The sequence below is a fragment of the Culex quinquefasciatus genome, chromosome 3 (genome assembly GCF_015732765.1).
Source record: "Culex quinquefasciatus strain JHB chromosome 3, VPISU_Cqui_1.0_pri_paternal, whole genome shotgun sequence".
NCBI lineage: Eukaryota > Metazoa > Arthropoda > Insecta > Diptera > Culicidae > Culex > Culex quinquefasciatus.
The window spans coordinates 36,801,658-36,828,865 of NC_051863.1; the positions used below are offsets into that span (position 1 = coordinate 36,801,658).

The window sequence follows — 27,208 nt, forward strand, 5'->3', positions numbered from 1 at the left end:
TTAAAAAATACAAAAAATAAATCGAATGACCGAAATCTGAGAGAACTGCTCTTTTTAAACAACTAATTTAGCAAAACTTTTGATAGAAATTTGCTAGCTCATTTCTTATTGAGCTATTTATCACTCGAATTTAATTAAAAACGTTTTAATTGAATGTCAAAGTTCTGACCTGCCAACATAAGAGGCACGCTGGAAATAGATGCTGTTCCCCTAAATGGTTATTTGGACAAATCTAGCTGACATAAATTGTATACTTTTTATGTAATTGCGTTTTGTTGCGTATTATTATGCCATCAGTTTATTTCGATTGAAGTGATCATTATAAAGTCCTGATCTCGCTCTACTTTCCCCAAATGATCTCACTAACTTTGACACCATTTTCGCTCCGTAAGTTTACAGTAAATACACACTCGTGAAACTTTATCAAATGACAGTCCCCTTTTCCCAAACGGCAAGTGTGACATTAGCATAAAAGGGGTCCGATAAACAGCGATTACAGGCTTGCACACCGCCAATAATGCAACCAACAATAACAGGGCAAAAAACAAGAGTGTTTATTCCGTTGAATAATGATTTTTCGCAAGCACACACACATACTCAGCTGCTACTGGCTGGATGGCTCGTATTATGCACCTCTACATGATATGATTGGCAGGTACAAGACCCAGGGAATGCACCACCGCGGTTTGGCTGCTGTTTTAACGGTGTGTGTCAGCGACGGCTGGGCTTTTGGTCGGTGTGTTTGTGTCGGTCTATCAGTTTGTCTGTCTGTCCGTAGAGCACGAGCAGCTTGGCTTTGAAACTGCAACGAGTTGCAATAGTTGAGCGGAGGATACAAATCAGGATTTTAATTTGTCAAAAACCAAAATTTTGTAACATTCGATGAAATTGAGTTAAATCACATCAAAACCGAACTAGGACAGCAAAATTGAAAAAAAAATCCGATGGTTTTTATTTTTTAGAAGAAAATCCCAATTTTATCCCCCGTGTCTAACGCTTTGTCTCTGATTATGAGCTGAAACAAAAGCGTGGCGGTCGCTATCCACGCGGGTGCACACAACTAAATATAATACGATGGTAGTTATTGTTCGTACTTATTGTTGCTATTTTGATGTGCCGGCCGAACTGGAGAGTCCGGAAGGCAGGCATTTGCGGCAGTTGTTTTCGTACATCAACTACTCGGGATTGTAATGAATTAATGTAGAATGCTTATCCATTACTTCCAATTACGGTTCTATTCCATTTCCACAATTATATGTGACTTAAAAATTTCAATTGAGTTACGAAAAAAGTAACAATTTTTTTATCATTTTTTTTTTATTTTACATCGATAACTTTTAAGTACGCCATACATTTGGCCGTCCAATTTTACATAAAAGTTCTTTTGACACCAAATTTCCAAATCATCACCATTTCAGGCTACAAATTACTGTAAAACGATTGATAAAAATTGGAAGAGGTCGGTTCACGCAAATCGAAGAGGAGTCGGGCCAACTGCTGTGTGAGTTCGTTGAGAACTATTCCATATATTTTTATATTTTTTATTTTGCTTTGATTAAGTTGACAAAGAACTTCCAACCCTTGACCTTTTTTTTATTCTGTCATATTTTTTAAAAATTTGGTCTATGAGCGTTGGTTTGATTCAATCGAATGTTCCTAACAATTTTATGGTTATTGATTCTTAAAAAGCACATATACGAAATCTCCTTTCCAATTTTATTCTTACGTTTATTTCCGTAATCGATAAAAAACAAATTGTACAGGTTCATAACACATAAAAAATATGAAAGGAACAGAACAGTTTGAGCTGATATGGTTATGGACACTTTTTTCGAATCTCCCCCCCCCCTACCCTTCGTGGACAATTGCACATACAAAAAAAATCAGTTTTGTATGGAGCGTGGTCAAAGATAAAAGATTACATTAAAGATTAAAAATAAATGTTGAATCTATCGTAAATCGTAAAAGGCGTTACATTTTTTATATTTTGCCTAATTGTTTTTCATTTTCATTTGCCGATTTTTTTTAATAACTCTTTAAACTTGTATTTTAGTTTTTTTGGTCTTCGCGTGGACGTTTGGACCGAGGAATTAAACAAATGGACTAAATTTGCATCAGCCTGCAATTATGCAGAATAATTTCAGTTGAGCTTTTGCTTAAAAAATCACAAAATATCAGTCTATTTTTTTTATCTGTGGACCAAAATTCTTAATTGGATAATGGTTGAAAGCCCTTGTTGGAGTACAATTTTTTTCCATAATAATTTGAATTTGTATCATGAATTATTTTTGTATACCTCACATAATTTAAATGTGAAAAAGCACATTTTTTCTGTCAGAAACAATTGTGTGATATTTCCAACTGTGTCTTTAAATCATAAAAAAGCATTCAATTAATAGTAAAAATCTCCAATATTCAAATTTCTTTTATCTCAAATGCTTATTAAAAAAGATAAAAGAATTGAGCAAAGTCAATGCTATCATTTTTCTGGTCAATCTGACAGGAAAATCCACCCAAACAAAATTAATGTAGTTATACTGAATAATTTTAAAAACTTCGTTAAAGAAAAAAGAGTGAAACAAAACTTGTGTTCATTTCTCTCCTACAATGTGGGCAAAGTACACCGGCAAATAAAAATCTCATTACCGGCGGCACCCGTTTATGGGCTCACGTTCTAAGCTTTTTTTGCTGTTGTTGCAACAAACAGTTACCTATCGATGCAGTTTGCTGCTTAAGGTTCCTGAAACAGATCCGCGTGCTCGTAAATAAAAAGTGATACAGCGGCGGCGGCAACAGCACAATAATAATAAATCGCCATAATGCTTGATCTTGAAAATCAACAGAGAAAAAAAACCCACCTCACACACACACAGACCACGCGGTGTGCGCTCGGCATTTGACCCTGGAGCAGCCGACGACGGTGTGCACTGCGCTTCGTCTCAGTCTCGTGCACTGACCGTTTTGATGGCGACGACGACGGCTTAGCACTCCGTGTTCTAAGCTGAACAATACACAAAGCGTGCTGCCCGGCCCGGACTTTGTGGTCAGCGGCTTCCGGATGTGTGTGCGATGTTGCTGCTGCACGAATCCGGATATTGTAGAGATGCTTGTTAGGGCGTTTTTTTTGTTGGAGCAAATCTGGAGTTTTTTTTTTTAAATGGTTCAATAAACCAAATTTTCAGTTTTGCTTTTTGGGTGTTTTTTTAATACCCCTGACTCAAGGCGGTTTCAAAAACACCCAAAAAGCAAAAACCGGAAATATGGTTTAATGGACCTTTAAAAAAAAAAGAAATTAGTTTGGATTTTATAAAATGTATTTAATTTTCTTCCCGATCAGACGGAAATAACTTGGGAATAACATTTTTGATATTTGAAAATACTAGGCCAATAACATTTTATGTTATTTAAAACAAGATTTGTTATTCGTCGTTATGATTTTTTTGTTATTGGATTGTCATTGCAATAACAGACTTATAACATTTTTAGTTATTCTTCAAACAAATCTTTGTTATTATTTTTGTGCTAAAACTAAACAACTAATCCGATTATCCCAATAACAGTTGAACGTATTCTTTCATAACAAAAAAAATTATTCCAAAGTTGTTTTGACTTTTAATCAATATCAGACCAATAACAAATATTGTTATGATATCATAAATTGTTATTCATCTCTTATACAAAAAATGATTTTTCAAAAATTATTTCTAAACACTTTTTGTTATTTTATCAGTATTTGTTATTGAAATGGTATGAATTTATTTATTACTGTCTGTTCGGGATACTTCAAATAACATTTGATGTCTTTGAATAACAACAATTGAACATCTTATATGAGCCAAACATCATGTTCAATGCATGTTATGGATGATTTTTTATCTTTTGTATCGTTTAATGAACAAAAATCAAAGTATCTCTAGGATTTTTTCTCAAAAATTATTTTCCCTTAAAGAACACTTAGCTAGCCAAATCTAAACGTAAAAAGATATGAACCCTCCCTGCAAAGGATTATGAATTGATCTCAGTTGAAAGGTTCTCCAAACTATTTAATTTACTCTGCCCTTAAAATTTTTAAATTTTGAATCAATTAGAGTACTTTTAGGCTTTTTTCAAATATCGAGTTTGAGACCATTATTTTTTAAAATTAAATCGAAATTTCGTTAACGCCACCCTTGTTTACGGTAACATAAATATATGTTTCAATTAGGTTAGATTTAATTTAATGTTTCAAAAGTTTATTCTCAAACATTTTAAGGGGACCAGGGCATCAAATGATTACTTGAAATGTTTTTTCTGGGGAATAATAGTTTTAGTTTATTTCATGTGTTAAAAATTACGTGAAAATTTAGTTAACGAAAACGTTTATGCTTTTATTGAAAATTTATCAAATTTTTAAGAGAAACATAAAAGAAACAGAAACAGCCAGAGGGTATCTGATGTCGATTTTTTATTGTCACCTAAGCGCGTATTTTTTTTTTATTTCAAGGACAACACATTACATACAATTTTTAATGCTTGTTTATTTGAATGATACATTCTGAATACATTTTTCTGCTTTAATGAAAATAAAAACAATTCAAAGTAAAATGCCCACAAAAAATATTATTGAAATTCAAAACAAAGTTTGCATTATTGTGAATTATTCATCAGTCCAGTTGTTTTGTAATCATTAGTTTTCGAAAATTCTGAGTATTGACAAAAACATTTTTTTTTCGATCATCAGAATTTCATAATTAAACTTCTATTTAGTTCAATTTTTGAAGCTATCGTAAAAAAAATGTTTGCCTCTGATTTTTTCGGGCCGATTTTAAAAAGGGGGTTGCAGAGAGGCGTGACTTTAACCCTCTCCCGCCCATGGTTACTCCAGAGCACCAAAACTTTGAACTCAAATATCTCGGAACTGACACAACTTTTCATGTTGCTTTAAGTTGCAGGTGTTCATGTAGAATGTATACTAACATCTCCCCAAATTTCATCAAATTTGGTTAAGCACAAGCAAAGTTACAGTGTGAAATGTAAACAAAAATGGGCCAATTTTAGGGAAATAAATAAGACCTGTTTTCGAAAGCCCGTAAAAATTACCAAACACAAAATTTTATGAAATAAAAAATGTTTTGCTATCATTTGAACCTTGGACAAGAACCCCTGTGAATAACATTGTGAGTTTGGACCGGTTTTAAATGTTTTTCAACCTTTTTCATTTGGTGCACCAGAGCACCACCTAGGCATATGAGCAACTAAAATATTCAGGAGCACTTTTTTCTAAATTACAGAAAAAGCTTATTTTTATCAAAACAAAAGTTTATAAACGTTTTGACTATTCATTAACAAAACAATACATTATTATTAGACCGATAGTCTTATTATTTTCCACAGTTTTCATGAAAATGGTTGTTTGTGGTTTTTGAATGAGCCAATCAAAGAAACCTGAAAATGCAGAGATTTAAGAATTTGTAGTTAATACTTCAGAAATATGGTCTTACAGCAAAGAATAAGTAGTTTTTAACACATTTCGAAGCGTTTACAAACAAATGAACCAATAGATTTGAAGAAAACGAGATTTTGTGGTTTAAAAAAAAGTTGCTCATCTTCCTGATGGTGCTCTGGTGCACCACTTCAAATTCTACTTTTTTGCCCCAATTCTATGTTTGTGTGTCAAAGTAAAGTATTTCCTGCATTATTGTACCAAAATTAAGCCATTTACTATTTTTACGATAAGCAAACAGCTCTGGGCGTTAGAGGGTTAACTTTGGCATTATAGAGTTTTGAAAATTGTAAACATTTTTCATTGATTTATATCCATTCCGGAACATTTGACTACATATTGTTTCAATGAAGGGCACTGAAACTATGGCCAACCTTTACCACGTTATGATTGCGATGACGTCAACAGGACTTAATTTCTTGTTAAAAGAAAAAAAAAACAAGAGACTTCTCAAAAGGAAGCCGAAGCCGGTTGGTTCTGCAAACAGGTGACCCGGAAAGCTGTTGTCGTCGCGCGACTAGCTTTTGTAACTGAGAGTGGTGGTGCTGATGGTTACCAATTTGTCACGTGCTACGGTGCACGTTTTAGCAACCCGGCCAACCTGGCAGGCGGAGGTTTGCACACGTGCCGAGTTTGAACATTAGTATTCACACCCCCGTCAACCGCGGCAGCTTATATACACTGATACAAAGTGGCCACTAGCCTAACTAGTACTTTGTGTGTGAATGTGTGTGTGTGTGAGTGGCCGTAGGCGCGATGTGCACGTTTGTTGGGATGGGGATTTCTAGCGAAGTCAAAGCAGGGAATAAAAAAGTATTCATTTGTTTGCAACCTGTTCGACACCGCTTAAGCACATAAGCACCAGCTAAATCGATTGACCGTGCAGCGAGTGGCAAGTTCACGGTGTGACGATTGATTTCTAAGGGGATTACTGCGAATCGTTGGCGTTTCCAGTCGTACTGAGGGTTACAACGAATTTCAAATGATGACAATTGGATGAAAAACCACTTTATGCTCGATTTTGAGAATAAATCATTAATTTTCGATTTAAAAATTAGTTTTTATTAAAAAGCTTGGAGAAATTACTGTAACATCGTCTGAAAAACATGGATGATTGGCCAAAAACTTAAAATAAAATGTTTACCAGCCTTATCAGAAATTTGACCATCATTTTCTGACAGTTTCAGAATTTGAAAATTGAAATAATTTTTTTGTCACATAATCGAACTTAAAGTAAAACTTGAAAAGAGCGCTATTAAAAACATCAAAGTATTTTCCGATTGCAAATTCAATTTTACAACAAAAAGCAATTCCAAAAAATGTGTGCTTTAAATTATTTTTCTTTCAAAAATCCATATTTTTTCATAAATTAATTACTTAGCTGCAATTGTATTTCAATACTTCTTAGTGGCTCAAAAGATGCTTTTTTCTGGTCCCTGATGGGAATATGAACCAAAAATCAATAATTTTAGAAGTAGCTATTATTTTCGTTTGAGCCCTAAATCATTTTTCCATCACCAATTTTAAATTCTGGCTGAAAGGGTAAAAATATTTTAAAAATATTTTTGAAAATTTAAAAGAACTGATTTAAGGAATGAAGAGTGTAGAGTTTAACTATTTCCTCTTGATGGCCCAGCAATAACAATAACTTCCCGAGTTATAGAATTCCGAATATTTACACTCCATTTTTTGTATAGATAGCTGCCAAAATTTCAGAGTCCAAGGTCAGAGGTCAGAGGTGAGTGGAAAGTCCATGGGAATTCTTCGTCAAAGAAAGATACAAATGAAATCCATTTCCGATTTTCGTGCAGAATTGCTCAATTGACTTTCAAAAGAAAATGCAGAATTGCCAAAAACAAATCAACATTCCATATTTTGTTTCGATTAAAATAAAATATTTCTTAACCTAGACTTCCTAGGTATCTGAAAATAGTTAATTCCAACGAAAGTTTATAAATACTTACTTTAGGTCGTTGTTAATATTATTCAAAGTTTAATCCCTCGGCTCTGGCGCAGGTCAAGGGGGGAGGTCATAAAAATAAATAAATGAATGAAAATTGAAATAACAAGCGAAAATTTCATCATTTCAATTAAAAAATTGTAAAATTTTATTGAAGTACTTTGAAAAAATATCTGATTGCTCCTGATTCTTCGAACCGATTTTTAAAAGGTTGTGAGGGGAATCGGAAAATGCAATGCATTATCGGATTCTTTGGACGATTTTCTACTAGGAGAAGGTTAAAATAAGTTTGTAAATAATTGATATTATGTGTTTTGAAATTGTCATATAAAATGTGAAAACATTTGATTCTTGCTTCGATTTTAGTTCAGAGTGTAATGTGATTCGATAATTTTTTAAACAAGACTAATTTTAACGAATTTTAGGCAAATTTTTTACTATTTAACCATTTATATTAAATATTTTATGTTTTTTGTTAAAAAGCTTATAAACTTAGTTAAATATTCATACACATTGATTTTTTTCTTAAAAGCTGTATCAGACATCTTAGTTATGGTACATTTGACGTAAACATATAATTTGAACTCATTTAATCTGATTTTTACAAGAATAACTATGACTATCAAAATAAGCATATTCAATGCAATTATGTTTTTAAACACAATTGAAAAAACTTTTTATCAAAAATAGTGCATGCACCTTGTGTGGCCTACCCTAGTACATGTTTTAAAAATAGAAATCTTAAGATTAACCTTACCAGTTGGAAAATATTCAAAAAACAAATGGAAATTCTTTCAATGTAACCCCGGTTTACGGTACCTTAGAAAATATTCTTATTCCGTCTTTTGATTGAAATGATTTTAAATAAATAAGTGTAAATTTTGTAAACTTCGACAAATTTGCTTTGTCGTAATGTTTAAGAACAACGGTTTTTCTTTAAATGTATTGTCCAAGTGGACAAATCCTTATCCCATCTAAAGTGTTCACGTGGTTTATGAACAGCCCCCAATGCCTGTTCTGCAAGTTATAGTCGTTATAGTGAATCAAATCCTTATAAAACGATATTAAAAAGGCAAACAATCATAAACTGCCTCTTCGAATCCTCCTCTTAGTCATCATCAAACTTCCAAATCCCATTACGCCACGTTCAATATCCTCCTCAAAGTCCCTGTCAGACTGGCTGCTGAATCCTGCAAAACCGCCCACGTAAACTTTCCGCATCCGGTGATGAAATTCTAACCCCCAAAGCGTATGCGGGGAGGATCAAGACCAAGTATCTCCCACCTCCAACCAATGGGCACACATACACCTTCACATGTATATCGATTTGTTCGCACACACACACACACACACACACACAGCAAACGTGTGCTCACGTTTGGCTCGGTTGCAGCGGCAGTCGACTTGTCGCGTGACATTCTCCTTGAACAATCATTTTCAGATTTCCTCTTGGCATGGTACGAGCACATACACACACACGTGCAAACTCAAAGTCTGTGCAGCAGCATTCGCATTCGAAGCGGGTTCTTCATGGGAAGGCGCGCGCAATGAATTGAGCATCGAGACCTGGAGAGGAGTTGTGGAAGTCTCTCGCTAAAGTTTCGCGTGCCAACGGCCACGTACACACACAGTTAGTTGGTGAAAATGGGGGGAGAAGGGGAAAGGGTGGTTTGTAGAACGTAGTGGGTGCACAACAACACGGTCCCCTTAACAGAGTTTTGCAACTGCCGGGCAGCAATGTTCTGGTTTTGGCATAATATTGGTGAAAATTAACAAAAATTTGCAATTATTAAAAAGTGAACAATTGACACCATAGACTTAATTTATGTTTTTAGAGCTTAAATCGTATAATTTATTTATATTTTTTGTTTCTTTAGAAACGTAAGCAGATATTATAAAATAAGCAAAACAAAATAATTTTTGAAAAAACAAGGTTCAAAATTCAGCAGAGATGCATTGTTTAACTTTTAGGACCTTCCCTAGAAATCGTTGATTCAAAAATGAGTGGTAAAACTTATTTCAATTATGGGGCCATCCAGAAACCACGAGAACACTTTTTGAGGTAATGTCCAAAAAAGGAAAAACCTTCATAATTTTCTTAACTATTTGATAAGCAATATTTTCAAAGAAGATGTCTCTTAGTCAATAAAAGTTTCTAACACTCACGCAGTAAAAAATAATTGCCGCGATCCTGCCAGGAGTCGAACCTGGAATCTTCTGATCCGTAGTCAGACGCGTTATCCATTGCGCCACAGGACCCTTCGATGTCTCGGAGCCGCTCGGTTGCTCTCAGATGGAGCGCCACGTGACTTGTTTATAAAACGTTTCAATTTCGCCTGCCTATATGGAACGCTCATATACAAGGCAGGCTACATGCTAGGGGAAATGTTCCGCTTTTCATCCTTATTAAAAATCAAATAATCTTATGAGATTAAATAGGCTTCCATAAAAAGAATGCAATCCCTATATTAAACTTTGTTGACATGCGTAAATATGAAAAGTAGGACGAAAATAGACGCAACCCTCCTAACGAACGAACAAAGTGCGTTTTCGGCCTATGAAATGATGAACTTGCGACGCACGAAACCGTATCGGGAGAGCTAAACATTGTGTCGGTATTTGAACGTACATTGCTGTATCGATCTGAGCGTTTAGTTCGTCATCCATATTTTTGTTCTTTTTGGGTTGAATAAAAATTGTTGTAGTCATTCACAAATAAAATTATGTTTTTCGACAATGTTCAATTATTTTTGATTACCATTTTGCTGATTTTTTAACAAAATTCAACCATTATAATAAAATAATTAAACGTTCTCCATGAACGTTTCCTCTCAACATCTCACTCTCATTCTCTTGTGCTCTGCCCCTGGTTCAAGGCAGAAAACATGCCGCTAGATGATGCTTTTCTAATCGTGCTCTGTGTGTGAGGGCGCTCGGCTGGTCGCTGGTCTTGTCAGTGTGTGAAATTACTTTTGAAATGTTGCTAAACACATTTCTTCGCTTTATGGTCGGGTTTAGCGTTTTTCGCTCTTCATGAGGAACAAGCGCGCTCACTTTGGACGGGGTGAGCAAGCAAGAGTTGGTTTGATGATTTTGTTCATTCATTTTCTTCTTTGTGTGGAACGTATTGGTTAGAATGTCAGCAGGAATTATCGAATGTATGAATGTTCAAAAATGGTTAAATTTTACATTTTGCAACATAATAGTTTGGTAATTTTGTTTGCCTTTGCAGAAGGAATTTTTTGTTTTGATTCGATTATCCGAAATTGTGATTATCTGAAGTGATTTTTTCCAAGGTGTTCGGATAATCGAGTCTGAACTGTATTACCAAAAATTCTGAAGGCATAAACATAAATTACAACAAGATAATAATTTTTATTGAAAAAAGTTGTACAATTGATTGTACACTGTTCAACATTTTTTGTATAGAGCAATTCCATGTCAAATAGGGAATCGGTTGTATTCGACCCTCTTCGATTTCAATGAAACTTTGTAGACATTTTTGTGTATATGGAGCCAGTTTCACTCGATAAGAAGGGCGTAAGTGCTTTAAATATTTTTGTATTTCGTAATTTAAATATTGCAGTATCTCGAAGCCGTTGCATCGTATCAAAAAGTGAGCAAAGACAAACTTGTAGGAAATTTGACGGGCTTTCCGAAAAAAATACAATGAAAGAAAAAAAACTCCACTTTTATGAGATTTTTTTTATGTTAAGTTTAAAAGTCAAATTTGAAGGTGAGCCCAAGAATTTTTTTCGTTCAAAATTTTTGTGAAAAGAGCCAAAGATGTTACAAAAAGACTCACGAAAAATGCAGGATGGAAGAACTCACCTAAAAAAAATACTAAAATCATTTACTGCGACTTTTTTTTTCAAAAGTGCTCTAAACATCAAAATTTTCAAAAACCGAACACGAGAGTCGATTCTTCAGACAATTTTACAAAAATGTCTCGATATTGACCATTGTCCTAAGTCTAATCCTTGTGAAGTTACAACGATTTTAAAAATAACAATGTTGAAAAAATAGGTTTTTTGATGGTTTTTGACAAATTCTATATGACTGACTTGATTTTTCAGTCTCGAAAATATTTTTACTGGAAAGCTCGTCCAATTATAGAGCAGTAGGGGGAGACAACCCGAGCAGGGGTAAATAACACGGGAATACCAAATTTTGGTATTACTTGGGCAAATAACAGGGACCAAAATGTGCCCTTGGTTGCCCAGTAATAGATGGTAAAATAACATGGAATCATACCAAAGTCTAATATGTGGAAGGGCACAACAATACCAAACCATGTTATTCCAAGGTAAAATAATACCTCAAAATAAAAACATTTCAATACCAAGTTGAGGTCTTCTGGATTTTTGAACATTGCTTGAATACCAAAACTTGGTATTGCCATGGTATAATTTTTAGGTATTCCCGCGCCCTTGGAAAATCAGATTTTGGCATTCCTGTGGTCTTTCAAATACATGATTTTGGTATGATTTCATGGTATTTTACCATCTATTACTGGGCAACCAAGAGCACATTTTGGTCGCTGTTATTTGCACAAGAAATACCTAAATTTGGTATTTTCATACCATTTTTAGTGCAACAGCTGCAGTTAGTGAAAAACGGAAATGATCCATATGCAACAGCCAAATCTACTCACCTGATGATTTCATGTTGTTCTTAGTGATATTCTTCACCACATCGAATGCATTTGTCGTTGATGAACGGCCTGTGCTTGAAGTTCTTGAAGATTCTAAAAAATAACAAGATTGGAAAATAAGTGTTATTAAAATGAAACTGGATTGAAATTTACCAAAATTCTATGATCTGTCGATTTACTCGTTTTTCAAAGTATTTGGTTATCCCAACTTAGAGAAATTTCAACGTTTTGAAAAAAATCTTAGCGGGTATATAAAAAAAATGAAAATCAGCTTTAACATTTTTGGGTTTCAAGTAATTTTAGCGCAAAATTAATTATCTCATCAAAATTTATAAAAAAAATCCCATAGCTTCAGAGGAATTTGATGAATTTTTCAATACCAAAATAATACCAAAATGTGGCATCCTGACTTAGAAATTTTTCCACAATGTCAAGTCATTTCTTTAGGGGGTATATCAAAAATGTTTGAAATCAAGTTTGAAATTTCCAGTTTTCAATGAAAGCATTCGCTTTGTGACATCATTTAAGCGCAAAATTAATTATTTTGTCAAAATTGGTCAAAATTTTCCCATAGTTTCAGATGAATTTGATAAAACACTTTAATACCAAAATGTGCCATCCTGACTTAGAAAATTTTCCACAATTTCAAGTCATTTCTTTAGGGGGTATATCAAAAATGTTTAAAATCAAGTTTGAAATTTCCGGTTTTCAATGAAAGCATTCGCTTTGAGACATCATTTTAGCGTAAAATTAATTATATTGTCAAAATTGGTCAAAATTTTCCCATAGTTTCAGAAGAATTTGATAAAACACCGTAATACCAAAAGAATACCAATATGTGGTGTTCGACCATTGACAAAGTCTGCAATTTTACAATATCAAAACGATATCTTTAATTGGTATGATAGCACATTTTGCTTTTGCATAATCCTTAAGACAAATTTTAAAGGGTCCAGGAATACCAAAATTTAGTATTGAAACCAGAGAAAGGTATTATTACGCATTTCCCTTTTTATTTACCCATGCTCGGGAAAGGTTATTAAAATTTTTTTTAATAAATAAAATAAAAAATATAAACTCTAAGTTTATTTAATATTTCTTGTTCAACGTTTAAATTAAATGATTTTTTTTGTTGAAGATCAAAATTAAAAAAGAAAGTTAATTTTGTATCACTGTTAAATTTTATTTGTTATTGTAGTTGTATTGGTAACTTTATAGAAACGAGTTAGTTTTCACAGTATATAATTTAATATTTTATATAACTGCTCATGTATAAAACCGTAATAAAACAAACAAAAATAATAATGTTCTCTTGAGAAATGCTCGTTTATGGAAAAAAAGAAAATACTCAACAAAAAACATATTTAAGATTCATAAAACTCAAATAATTAAACTAAATTATTTTCCAATGAATTGCTCATGTTCGAAATAATAGAAGATTTAAGACATTTAATTTGTTTGAATACTGCCAACAAAACAGAATGCTTGAAAAAAAAAAATACAGAAATTCAAATTTCATTTCATTCAATTTATTTGGAAACTTAAACAATTATATTGGTGCATTTGCTATCCTGAGTTGAGATATGGATAATTTACCAAATTTCCATTAATTTTAACTGATAATGTGTCATTCCTACATTTTTAACTGTTAATGAGTCTTTCTTTATTAATTATTACTGGATTTTTTTAAATGGTCTAATAAGCAAAAACCATTTTTTTATTGCTTTTAAAGGGTTTTGACTCAAGGCGGTTTCACACTCTTAAAAGGTAAAAAAATAAAATTAAATTTTGTACATTGAACCGTTTAACCATTGAACCTGTTTTTCGCTGTCTAATTTTTGATTGTCGAGCTAAAGTATGACCCCCAAACTACGCATAAGGGATTTAAAAATAAGACGGCGGCAAACAATGCGGTGACAAAATATTGAAAAATGCATTTGAATATTTTCAAACAAGACAAGTTTCAAACAAGAAAAAGAAAAAAAAGTGTTCAGCACGAGTCGTACATTTATCCAACGAGGTTTACCGAGTTGGATAAATACGACGAGTGCTGAAAAAATCAAGTTTTGCAACGAGTTGCTTACAACATTTTTTGCAATTCCGAAAAACGCTTCTTGAATGGAATTTTATGTCAAACATTCATGCGTTCAGTAAATTCACCGTTCAAAACAAAAAAATATTTAAAAATGTTACTTTTCGTTAATAGTGTTGAAAAGTTCAACTTTTCAGCACCCATTTCAGTGCGAGTCTAGACTGTACACTTTTTCTCTCACCCATTCTATGGAAAATTACTGCTTCACCATACCTTCATAAAACATCGGGCTTGCACTTTTGCTGGTCTTTTGCTAGAGTCCACTCCACATCAGACAATACATAAACAAACGCGTTGTTGTTGTTGCCCACACTATGCACTGCTACTTGGAGTGAGTCAATTTCTTCCTCATGTGAACCGTTCGTTCGTTCGTTCTCAAAATGTCCAAGCCACACACATCTACATCTACCAGCTGCTGCATTAGACAGATATGACTAATCTTTGTTATTGTTGGATCGCCGGGATAGGCTCTTTTCGAGCAGCATATCGTTTCCGGTGCGGATATCTCCAAGTTGGTTAGAAGTAGGGACAGGACTGGAAAGTTTTCCCCAATAAAAGGTTCAAAAGTACAGGCAAATTGCATGCGTTGATCGTTCGCATGTGAGTCACTCCCAGGCTCGACTTTGTGTGCATCGTTATGCTAATTGAATGATTCACAGATTTGCGCCTTTCGAAGGTAATATGGTCCTATTTGTGGTACAAATTGACTGTTGTTGGGATAATTCTATGAGTGCATGTTACATGTCACATGTCGAATCTGGCCCTGCAAATGCTGCTCATCCATTATGCATGAGCATGAGGGTGTTGTTTTAGTTGGATGAGTAAATAGATGCATTTATTCACAAAGGAATGTCTATCAATATTTTTGATAGGCACATACAAAGAGTTTTGCTTTCGAATATTTCCAACTTTGGATGAAATTGATGCAGTTTCCAGTTGTAGCATCAAATACTGAAACATAACACATTTATGGTAACATTTCAAACGTGCGTAACTTTGGATGTAAACAAACGCACAACTTTGTTGCAAATTTCGCACTCGACACCCTAAAGCCCCAGCATCCCCCAACAAACCAAAACGCAGAAACAAAACCCCCACCAGAGAGAGTGCTGGCTGTCACAAAATTTGTCTAAAATCGACAGCAAATTACCGCGCACACACACCATATTGGCATCATGCTGCTGCTCCCCCGTCACTTCTGCTGAGCCAGATAAGCTTATCGCCGTTAAACATCACCCAGACGACGACACCCAGGCTTGGAAGCTCAGCCATGCCAGTCGTCGTCGTCGAGCTGATAATCGGACTCTGTTTTAGTGGCGCTGTGGTGGTTTTGCTCCCGACTCCCGACGACGACGATGATGATGGTGCTGAAAATGTCTCAATCTGGGATGCTGAGGCCCGGGGGGCTGGACTTTTGTTTTTAAAAGGGGTTTACCGATTTGCTTTGATTTGTTAAATTGTTTGGTTTGTGTTGTTTTTTAATAGATTGTACTGTATGAAAAATCTGATATTTGTTATCTATTATTTCAAAAATATAAAAAAATCAAAATATAATTCTACCATAATTTTAAATCTAAAATAAAAAAAAAACAAGAATAAATTGGTATGAACAAAAACATGAATACTATCATCAACTAAAATGATCATGATAGACATTGAATCCATTGCAATGTCAACTCATTTATGAAATGCATGACAAAATTAATATTAATACTATTTAGTTAATCTCTTTTCATGAATTATAGAAGTAAACAAACTTGAACATTTAAGTTATGATGAGAATAATATTATTGATTGAAGTATACAAATTCATGTGATTATTTCTCAGCCAAATCCGGAAATACAATTTATTTGTATTTTTTATATTTTTATATTTGGCTCAAACTCCCCTATGCCCAAAGAAGCCAATTTGTGTCATCGCCCATACAAACTACAAGCTACATGCAATTTTGGCAGCTATCGACAAAAAATGTTACGTATATTTTTGAAAATCGAATTGGAATCTGTGACAGAGATGCAGAAATTCATTTGAAAAAAGGTAAACGGAAAACATTTTTTTACAAAAAAAGATGGATTTCCCAATTTTGTTATGTTTTTAGGTGACGTTATCTTGCAACTGAGCCATATTCTGCTACCAGGTTGTTTTTTTTTTTTCAGAGAGATCACATAACTTCACAATTTTTTTCAAACATCTAGGGGCTGAGATATTGTACTAGAAAATGGGAGACTGTTTGGGTGAGACTTAGAAATTTACAATTTTCCTGTTTCAGGTGCAATCTTTAAAGTTTCTTGGAAAAATTAAAAAGGGAATTTTTTTAACTTTTCGAGAAAATATTTTTTAGAAAAGGACACTTATGAGAACTCTAACTAAAATTAAAATAAAACTTTGAGTGGTTTAATCTCGAAAACGGCGCACTCTATGAAAATTTATGATCTGTACTTTTCGATTGAAAATTTGTTCAAACAATAAAAACTGATGTAAAAAAAATAACTTAAAATTAATATATTTTTTCAAATAAAAAAACATTTTTTGTTTTATTAAAAATTCGTAATTCGGTGGCAAGATTGAAAAACAAATAACGGTAAATTGGGATTTTTCCGTGTAATATTTATTTTTAGTTACAACTACAATTACAGCTTCGCCGGAGACATCATCGAACAGAAAAATTCTCAACAAAATCCATTACATACCATTTTTGTCTGAATAGCTGCCCAACCCATATTGTACAGAGGCTTGCATGGGTAAATCAATTTAGCAAAATGGCAAAAGATAACTCAAAAAATACAAAACATACCGATTTGGTTTGGAAATTAAAAATACACAACTAATGATTTTTATCTTTGCTTATTTTTTTCAAAAATTATTTTTTTAATTTTGATTATTTTCAGATTTCAAGCCTGGTTTTCAAAATTCCGAAACAAAAAGTTTCGCAAACTGCATTTCAATTATGCTTCTATCAAAAGGTTGCAAAATATCAATGACATATGAAACAAAATTCTTAACGTTAATTGAACTTTGCTGAAGAAGCCAACATACACCGAAATAATTTTCTGAAGAATGTTTTATTGCATGAAAACTTTCATTTGTCTTATTTAGATTCGAAAAGTACATTAAATTTCCCTTAAAATTACATGTTCCAAAAAAATTTACAAACGAGTAACGGAAAATGGCAGAGATTAAATTTCAAAAAAGTTGTGGAATGAATTGTAAACTATAAAACTTTTAAGCTTTTTTTGTATAATTTTTTTCTATGTGTCGTTATCCTTATTTTTGTAATAGTGTTTTTAATATTTAAGGAACTTTGTTATAAAATAAAAATATCAATTTTGATCGATACATAACTGGTGTAAAAATAGTAAACTTTATCTTTTGCGCAAATCAAGGGACCTGATTGCTCCAAAATAAGCTCAGTCACTCGCGAGCACAAATCGAGCGCGACGAAAACCTGCTCGGATGTATTCCTACCATTTGTCACTTTCACACCAATCGTTACTAAACACTCTCTCTTTTCTCTCGCTCTCACTCCAATCGGATTGTACAGCAAATGGTTCAGAGAGACCGATTGCGTTACGTCGCTCAAAGCTGAGTCAAAATAGTTTGCGATTGGCTTTGTTTGGATCATTCATTAAACTGCTTAAAACTAATGTTTTCATAAATATTTGGCAATTTTGTTGTTTACACAATATCAAAGACACATTTGCCTAAAATTTCCACCTTTTTGAATTCAAATTTACGGAAAACTGTGGTAGTGTAGGCCAAATGAGCACACCGATATCCTAGTATTCTATGATCGATTGGATATTTAAAATTAAAATACTGAAGTAATCTAACTGAATGAAAAAGTGCTTTCGATAGTAGTTTACCAGCACCAATTGTAATTCAAACGAATCGCTAGTGCAGGCATGATGTCTGCACAGTGATCTACAAACAACCATAAAACGAAAAAAAGTCATTATTACGCTCTGTACTTAAAATCCCACACAGTTCCCATACCACTGTTGTTGTTGTTGTTGTTGTTGTCAATGATGAGATGTTGATGTTGTTGTTGCTGATGATGATGATGCTGGTGCTACTACCGTGGCGGTAGGGGGAAGACCCAACGACGAGTTTTTCCTCCCATTCAATTACTTCTTGTTGCATGAAGCCCGCGACCCGTTCGCTGGTCGAAAGTTAGTTGGTGAGGGAGCTGACGGAGGCAGGAAGGTTGCCAGCTGGGTTGTAGAAGATGTTATGACGTACGAACCTTCCCGTTGTTCGCCGATTGTAGAAAGCTTGGCCAGGCCGGGCCATGAAGAAGTCACTGAAGCGATAGGTGGTGGTGCAAAAAAACGAAGAAAAAAACGGCGAATCGCAGAGGAGAGGGAGATTCCGAGGCATAAACTTTAATAGAAACACAGGAGGAGGGAGGAAATAGACGGCGTTCAACGGTCGGTTGCCTGTTTTTAAATGGATATTTAGCATAGTTGTGCTGCGAACAGCTGGATTTACACAGCGCGGGAAGGCAAGAAAAAGTGACACTGTTTTTCCTTTGCCGTCAGGAGGCATATTTCTTCTTTGCGCAAACATTTAATCGAAACCAATCCGACAATCTGTCGAATCGTCAAACAGAAGCAAAACATGCAAATCAACGCAAGACGTCAAAGAGAGACAAGTGCCACTTGCGTCACTCTTGTTTACCTCTCTGCCTTCTTCTTCAAACTTCTTCGAGGCAAATTAGAATCCCCAACGTGGCAAATTGATATGTAAAGGGAGTGAAAAATACATATATTCCGAATAAAAGACTGCCCAGCTTCAAATCAAATCATTGCTATTCATCTAAAGAAAAAGGAGATCCTGGTACGAACCGAAATCTCGTTTTGAGCTAAGAACATGCTAATTCCTGGTCGGGGCAGCCCCCGTGCTGTGTGCGGTGAATCACAACAAACAACAACCACTTCGACTGATTCATCTATGTGGTCGGGGGCAACTGGCAAGAACTCGTTACGTCACGAATGGTTTGGAACTCGAACGGACGAGAGCGATGAGTGATCGTTCCTTGTTATCGTCTTTTTTCCAGAAGTTTGTGATTTTGCATAATTCAAAGTATTACACAATTTACCGAATAAAACTTTGACTTGTTAAGTATGGGGACTATTTGGATGACGATCAAATATGATTTTAAACTATTTAAAAAAATGATAACATTCTAAGGAATATTACCTATTATAGAACTTATGAACATTATTCTCTACCATTACCTCTACCAACTTTGGGTGATTTCAGCGTGACGTCCTTTATGGACACTGAAAAAAATTAAAGTACTAAATTCCTAAATTCTAGGAATGTTGGCTCCTTTCCTTATTAAGTAATCCAAAAAAACCCGATTACCAAATAAGGTAAAGAGGAAAAATTCCTAGAATAAAGGAATTCGGTACTATTTTTTTTATTTCAGTGGAGGCTTTTTTAGAGGAGTGAAGAAGGCACCAACCATATCAAGATTGATCATTCTTCTTCTCCTTACAATATTTGCTTTTATTTAAATGAATTTTGATACAAACCTATTCAGATTATATTTTTAATAATCAGAGGCAATAAAGAGCAAAACATAAAAAATATAACTCATGGAAATTTGATTTGAGCTTTACTTATGCCAAATAGGGAATCGATTGTACCCGACCCACTCCAATATCAATTAAAATTTGTAGACATATTAGTTCCAGGTTTTATATATGCAATTTGTGTGTATATGGAGTCAATAGCACTCGAGAATGACATTTGAGAAGGGCGTAAACAATTTAAATATTTTTTTGTAAATCAAAATTTAAATATTGTTGTACTCCGACGCCGTTACATCGTACCAAAAAACAATCAAAGGGCTTTCTGAAAAAATACACTGAAAAAAAACACGCTACTTTATAATTTGTTTTAAATAAAAAAGTTTAAAGTTTTTTTTTATTCAAGCACTTAAACTTAAATTGCAAAGAACACTATTTTTACTTTCTTAATTTTTTTATATATTTTAGAGGACATTAAATGCCAACTTTTCAGAAATTTCCAAGTTGTGCAAAAAATCTTTGACCGAGTTATGAATTTTTGAATTAATACTGATTTTTTTTCAAAAAATCAAAATAATGGTCGCAACAAATTTTCAACTTTATTTTTCGATGTAAAATCAAATTTGCAATCAAAAAGTACTTTAGTGAAATTTTGATAAAGTGCATCGTTTTCAAGTTAAATACATTTTTAGGTGACTTTTTTGAAAATAGTCACAGTTTTTCATTTTTTTTAAATTAGTGCACATGTTTGCCCACTTTTGAGAATTTTTTTTTGAAAAGCTGAGCAAATTATCTATATTTAGCTTTTTAAAACTTTGTTGGTACGACCCTTAGTTGCTAAGATATTCCCATGCAAAGGCTTAAAAATCAGGAAAATTGATGTTTTGTAAGTCTCACCTAAACAACCCATTTTTTTGTAATGTCGATATCTCAGCAACTGATATCAGTCAAATCCTTGTAAAGATTAAGGTTGTAAAGGGAAACGTTTAAAAAATAAAAATGTTGAAAAACAGAGTTTTTCACCATTTTTTTGCCATTTATATATGGGAGACTTGATTTTAACATCGAAAATAATTTTACCGGAAAGCTCGTCCGATTTCCAATAAGTTTTTCTTTGACCTTATATTGTACTTTTTTCAAAACTTTTTTTTTTGTGAAATCGCGATTACTCGGGATGGTTTCAAGCAAATACCTTCTGTTACAACTTTGTAAAACATTGTTACACTCTAAAAAAATATCCTCTAAAATGTTTTTGTATTTTTTTCGATGAAAAATACGTTTTATCGGAATTCTGAGTACGCCATCAAATCTGGCTGAAAATTATTGATAACACGTATTTTTTCGCATATTCAAAAATGAAAGGGGTCGTACCGCCCCTCCGTCACGAGATATAAAAAAATGGACCTAGGATTTGAGATCAGCGATTAAAATAACCCTTCAGTCAAAGTTTCACGCAAGTCGAAAAGTTTCACAAAATCTTCAAAAGTAATCCTCAAATCAAATTAGGACTTGATCCCGTCTTGTTGTTTCCCGCATTGTTCTCTCAATTTATCACAAAACTATAAACTTATTGCAGATAAAAGTGCAGTAACATTTTTTTTAAATTTTCAAAACTCTACCTGCTTTTTAAGAGAATATTATTGAATAGCTGGGAATTTTTGAGAAATAGTGTTTATGAAGGAAAATATTTATATAAAATACATTTAAAAAATGATTTTATATTTCCCCATGCTTTAACATCTGAAATATGTGTGTACCTTTGAATAATTTAATTTAAATGGGTTTCTAATTAGGCAATTTTGAAATAGAAAAGGGTATTTTGAGCATAACACCATAACAATTCCCTGCTCATGAAACAAAACCCTATAATAGGGTGTGCCATTACACCAGGCTTACACACCGTGAACAAATTGACCGTTCCGGAGAGTGCCAAACGCTACCGGCAGCAAACATTTCCACCCAATTAAGCGACCGGCCGATGAGGGCGATCGTATCAATCCAATCGAAACCAACACCATTTTAATGCTTTGCGCTTATTGCCAAAGCGGAATCTCAAAATTGATTAATTAAATCAATACAAACACACTCGCACACACACTCGTACACGCGGAGGCGATAAATATTCCAACGAACTGCACCCTCTCTTCTTCTTTTCACGACCCTTTCTTCCTCTCTCTCTCGCACACCACCCGATCGACCTCACCGTCCCCCCTCAAGTGAGTTTGACGATGGTGTGTCGAGTGCGCGATACTCTTTTTTTGTCGGCTTTGTTGTGTGGCGAAGAAGTGGATTCAAGCCCCGGTTTCGATGAAAAATAACTTGTCGGAGAAAAAATCTTGATTTCTTTTCTTGTTTTAGTTATTCATTCCTAAGCTACTGCTTAGTCAGTCCTGCAAATTGATATGAATTTGGAACATAAAAAGATTCTTGCTAATTTACTAAACTCTGATTTAATCGTACCCATATTATTGCTTAAAATTTAAACTACAACAAAATCTCCAAAATTTATAGAAATTTTTGTCTGAACCTTTAATAACAGCTTATTTTTAAAGTTGGGAAACCATGGGCACTTATAAAAAAAAAACAAAAGATTGCAAATGTTCACTAAAATCAAATTATAAGTGGATTTACCTCGAAAACCGTGCATTTAATCAAAACTTCTTTATAGTACGTTTTGATTTCATATTCGATTTTGCAGTTAAAACTGAAATGAATTTTCTGTAGACCTTTTTTTGTTATTTTTCCATGATTTTTTTAATTAACACGCCCAATATTTTATGCCCTTTCAAATTGGTCTTTTGAAACATAATGTTTTTACGCCAATCAATATTTTGCGTTCAAATGTGAATTATAAAAAAGAGGAAAATCTATTTTATTTTTTTTTTCATTCCTATACCTACAACTGTGCCGAAGACACCATCATCTGAAATTCCGTTCTTTAGATACAGATTCTAGAATATCTTGATACCATTTTTGTATGAAAACTTGCATAGACGAACAAATGCATTGGTAACTATTTTTTTTACTATTTGGCAGTATTGAAATGTAAGTCTTGATTAAAAAAATCGGTAAAATAATTTTTTTTACCAACATTGTATGATTTTAATTAAATTTAAAAACCATAAAAAACTGTTTTTTGATTTTTTTTTATTTCAAAACTTTCCTAAAAACATTTTTTTTGAAAAAAAATCGACTTGGCCAAAATTAAAAAATTCAGAAAATTTTTGTTTTATGTGACTTTGTCAATGTTTTAAAAACTGTAATTTTTTATGGGGTCAACTTTGGCTTTGTTTTTTATTCATATTTTCTTTATTAGGCTGGTAAAAATTTAATTTAAAGTTTTTGTCCACCCACCCTTCAAAAAATATTTTTTACAAACTTCCAAATTTCGATGAAAATTTAAGTATAATCAGCTGAAATCAATTTAAAATGCGTTTCCCTGCGTTTAGAACCACTTTTAGTATGTTTGAGTTGATTTATGAATCTTTTAAATTTTTGAAAATTTTCGATGTTCAAGTATTTTTTTCGCTAAAATTTTAGTTTTCCTCAAATTTTTCATTTTTTTTTTAAATGATGTTGGCATAACTACTGAATTAGTGTAAAATGCATTTTAAAACACTTTTTCCATGTAAATGCTGAAACTATGGCTATGCTTATATTTTTTCATTTTTTTTTTTTTGAAAATTTGGGTTGTACAGGGTCAAGTGTGTAACAATTTTTCATGTACATTTATAATCTCACAACCTACAACTTTGCCCAAGGCACCATTTGAATTTTGCAATTGACAAGCAGTTTTTTGAAATTTTGATCGTGTTTTTCAAGTTTTTTAATGTCAAAAAGGTGAAACCTTCAGAAATTTCTCATCCCTTGAAAAAAACGTTCAGAATACAGTCTAGCCTCGATTACTGCCCATAATTGAAAATTCGGCTATTATGCCAAATCAAGTATTCCGAGAAAAACGCGTTTTAGTATTTGACACAAAATCTCCGTCAAGGTAATTTCCCATAAGAGTGGCATATTAGCCGTTTGGTTTTTCGCATCGGCAGCCAAGTCTAGACAACCTTGCTCATAACCTACAACTTTGCCCAAGGCACCATTTGAATTTTGCAACTGACAAGCATTTTTTTTTTGAAATTTTGATCGTGTTTTTAAAGTTTTTTAATGTCAAACCTTCAGAAATTCCGTAGTAACAGTTCAATAGGGCGAATCTGCGTTTGTAAACAAGCAGTCTATCCCCCTCTTACTTTACGTGAACTGTGACTTGAGCAAAAGTGATAGACTGCTTGTTTACAAACGCAGATTCGCCCTATTGAACTGTTGCTACGGAATTTCTCATCCCTTGAAAAAAACGTTCAGAATACAGTCCAACCTCGATTATCCTAGGTTCGATTATCCGAAGGTTTGTATGGGACTTCGGATAATGGAATCACGAACAAAACAAAATTTTGTTTTTTTCTTTTTCTTGTTTTAAACATCAAATTCGAGTTCTGCGACCCCATTTTAATCAAATTTTGCTTATTAAATATTAAAATGCATTTTTTTTTTCAATATTTCGTCACCGCTATCTTGGATTATAAATTTCCAAATCACATTTGCGTAGTTTAGGGGTCATACTAATGCTCGACAATAAAAAATTAGACAACGAAAAAAAAGTTTTTTTCATTATTCGATTATCCGAAGTTTCGATTATTCAAAGTGAAATTTTTCAGAGGCCTTCGGATAATCGAGTCTGGACTGCATTTAAAAATAATGACATTTTCAATGGTCGAAATACAACGTTTTGAAAATATTGCAAAAAATAAGTATAAAATCAATCAAAACATGAATACAAGATAAACTGTAGAAAGCCCTCCGTCATTCGGACCCATTACCGAATCATCATTAACCAAAGACAGCTCTTTCTTGCATATCATCTGATCACAGCGAATCACTTACCAACCAGTCACTTCACCAACATCAACAACAACAACAACGCCAGCACAAATCCCGACCGGTAATTTTCCAGCTGCTTGCTTGTGGAACAAGTTGTACCTGAGGATGGCACTGCTGCTGAGTTTCCCCCTTTCCTCCCCTCTCTTACTCACCCCTCTTGGAAACCCCACCATTCACCACAAACGAAGCATAATAAAGCATAATTCCACACAACATGAACCTGTGTGTTTTGTAACATGTGTCGCTCTTTTTCTCCCATTTTTTCTTCCAACGTTACTGAGAGGGATTAAACTCGATACGTGCGCTCTCGACTCCTCACTTTGGGTGAGGGATGAGAGTGAGTGACCGATGAGTGACAACAACAATGCCACTGTCGCGCTCCGCGCCGCTGTCCTCGATAAATAGTTTTTTGCTTGTTTTTGTTTTGTTGATGTGCGGTTTAATTTTTATTTGTGGTTTTAAAACTCTCAGCGATGGTCAAATGTTTCTAGGTTAAACACCGTTTAGATTCTTAGTATTCTTTTTTGAGAGTTGAAAAACTAAACTTTCTATATTCAATTTGAAATAATCTAAAACATAAAAAATATTCTAGGTAAAATAACATAAATAATTGAATGATCATGTAATTGTACGGTTCAATTTTCAGACTAAGCAAATTCAAGTTAACCCAACGCAAGGGAAACTTTCAACATGCAGTGAGAGTGAGTGCCCGAGATCACAAACGAGCGAACGCGAGAGGTGAAAAGAAGGAACGAGTGAAACAGCCAAGCGAGGAAGGGTGATAAAGTGATTGCGATTTATTTTACGATTTTAATAAACTTTAGATTTATCGCCTTATTTTCGGGGGGAGCACTCTGGGTCGGGTCTGGCCGGGATGGCGTGTGGACACAAAGGAAGCTCAAAGAGAAAACCAGTTCACCAGTGATGATGAGTGAACGACTCTTCGGTGGACTGTCGTGAAGTTGGCAGGAAAAGTCAGTAGCGATGGCGAACATTATGATAGTTGTGGAATAATCAACGTTTTTTTTTCACACAATGTTGTTGAGAATTGCGTCAGCAAGCAGGTCGATTTATCGACAGCCAGCCTCCAAAGAACCACGGAAGAACTGTCAGCGATTGCTTGGTTGACGCGCGATGCATCGTCGCTTTTGGTTCCGCTAGAATCTTGTACCTTGCCCACGCGCCAATACGTGAACACACGGTTGTTCACCGAGTGTTGGCCACCTCTCTGCACCTCTTCCGCAAACTCCGCCAGGCGTCCATCACATTCTGAATCGCACTCGCGAGGAGAGGAGTTCAACGATTTCGCGATGGCCAACAACAAAAACAACGCCGTGCCGCGCCGCCACTGCGGTTTGTGGAAGGGCACCACACGAGGAAGGCCAACTCCCCTCGGACTCCTCCCCCCCCCCCACTCTGGTTCCACCTAAACCCGTAAAATCAGCTGAAGAAATCGCGCAAAACAATCATTATTCGCGCTGCTGCTACTACACGCCACACGACCGACTTGCTTTGATAGTTGTTTTTTTCGGGGGAGCGCGAGCGCGCGCTGCTTCTCGCTCATTCGCGTGGTTGGCTCTCTGAGATTTTTTAAAATTTTTGCGTTTTGCATTTGGAAGAGAGGCCTGCTTGGATATGATCCCCTTTTTTGAAGGAGTTTTGTGGGTGGAAGCATTAATGCGACCCAATGGGGAAGATTCGCGTGTGGAAATTACATGCGAAACTGCGTAATCGAGATTGGTTTTTAGAGGATTTCTAATGGTTTCCTGATGATTTTTACTCAAGTTTTCGATAACAAAAAAAAAAGATTCATAACAATTTATGTGCAATCATAAGCTATAGCATCTTCTGCAAACTCAATTATTTATTTGAAAAAGAGCAAAGCTGCGTAGGGTACGTTATCCATTAGTGAACCCCTTTCCCATAGTTGACCCTCTGAAGGGTTTTTGATGAAAAATTCAAAAAAATCACAATTTCAAGCGTGTTGTTGTCTACAAATCTTTTATTTGGCATGTTCAGCATCATTTAAAACAATTTTGACTGACATTGAATCGGCCTTTTCACCAAAATAAGTGTTTTGAGTTCGACATCTGAAATCAGCCATGGCCACTAGCATTTTCACAACAAAACAGCATTTATATTTTATGATTAAATTAACTATATCCAATCATTTTTTGACTGATTAATTAACTTCAGCAAGTCGAAATAATGTAAGTTTATGGAACTTTTCTAAAATAAAGCGAAGAACTGCTCATTTTCGAGCAAAAATTAGGGGGTCCAATATAGGACAACGAAAATCCAAACTTTTCCAAAAGTGGACCCCTGTTAATTTAACCTTCAAAAATGAAGAAAACTGTGTATTCAAGCAAAAGTTTCTCTTAAACATACAATAAATGCTTGTTGTTATCAACCTTAACGCATATTTTTTTCAATTATGAGCATAAATGTAGCTGTTTTCATGTTAAAAGTACCAAAAATGCTGAAGCCGTAAGAATTTAAAATTAATCAAAACTATAGTTGATTTTACTTAACTGAAGTATCATAATTTCAGTT

The 27,208-nt window shown here is 34.2% G+C and overlaps 1 long non-coding RNA gene and 1 other non-coding gene across 2 annotated transcripts; one reads left to right on the forward strand and one right to left on the reverse strand.

The window, feature by feature from the left end:
* Positions 1-9,628: 9,628 nt before the first annotated feature.
* On the reverse strand, positions 9,629-9,701 carry Trnar-acg. Its single transcript has one exon. It is a non-coding gene; the product is annotated as a tRNA-Arg (tRNA).
* A 15,498-nt stretch (positions 9,702-25,199) lies between these two features.
* Positions 25,200-25,485, forward strand: LOC119768792. Its single transcript, XR_005278227.1, has 2 exons — positions 25,200-25,247; positions 25,302-25,485. It is a non-coding gene; the product is annotated as an uncharacterized LOC119768792 (long non-coding RNA).
* Positions 25,486-27,208: the final 1,723 nt, after the last annotated feature.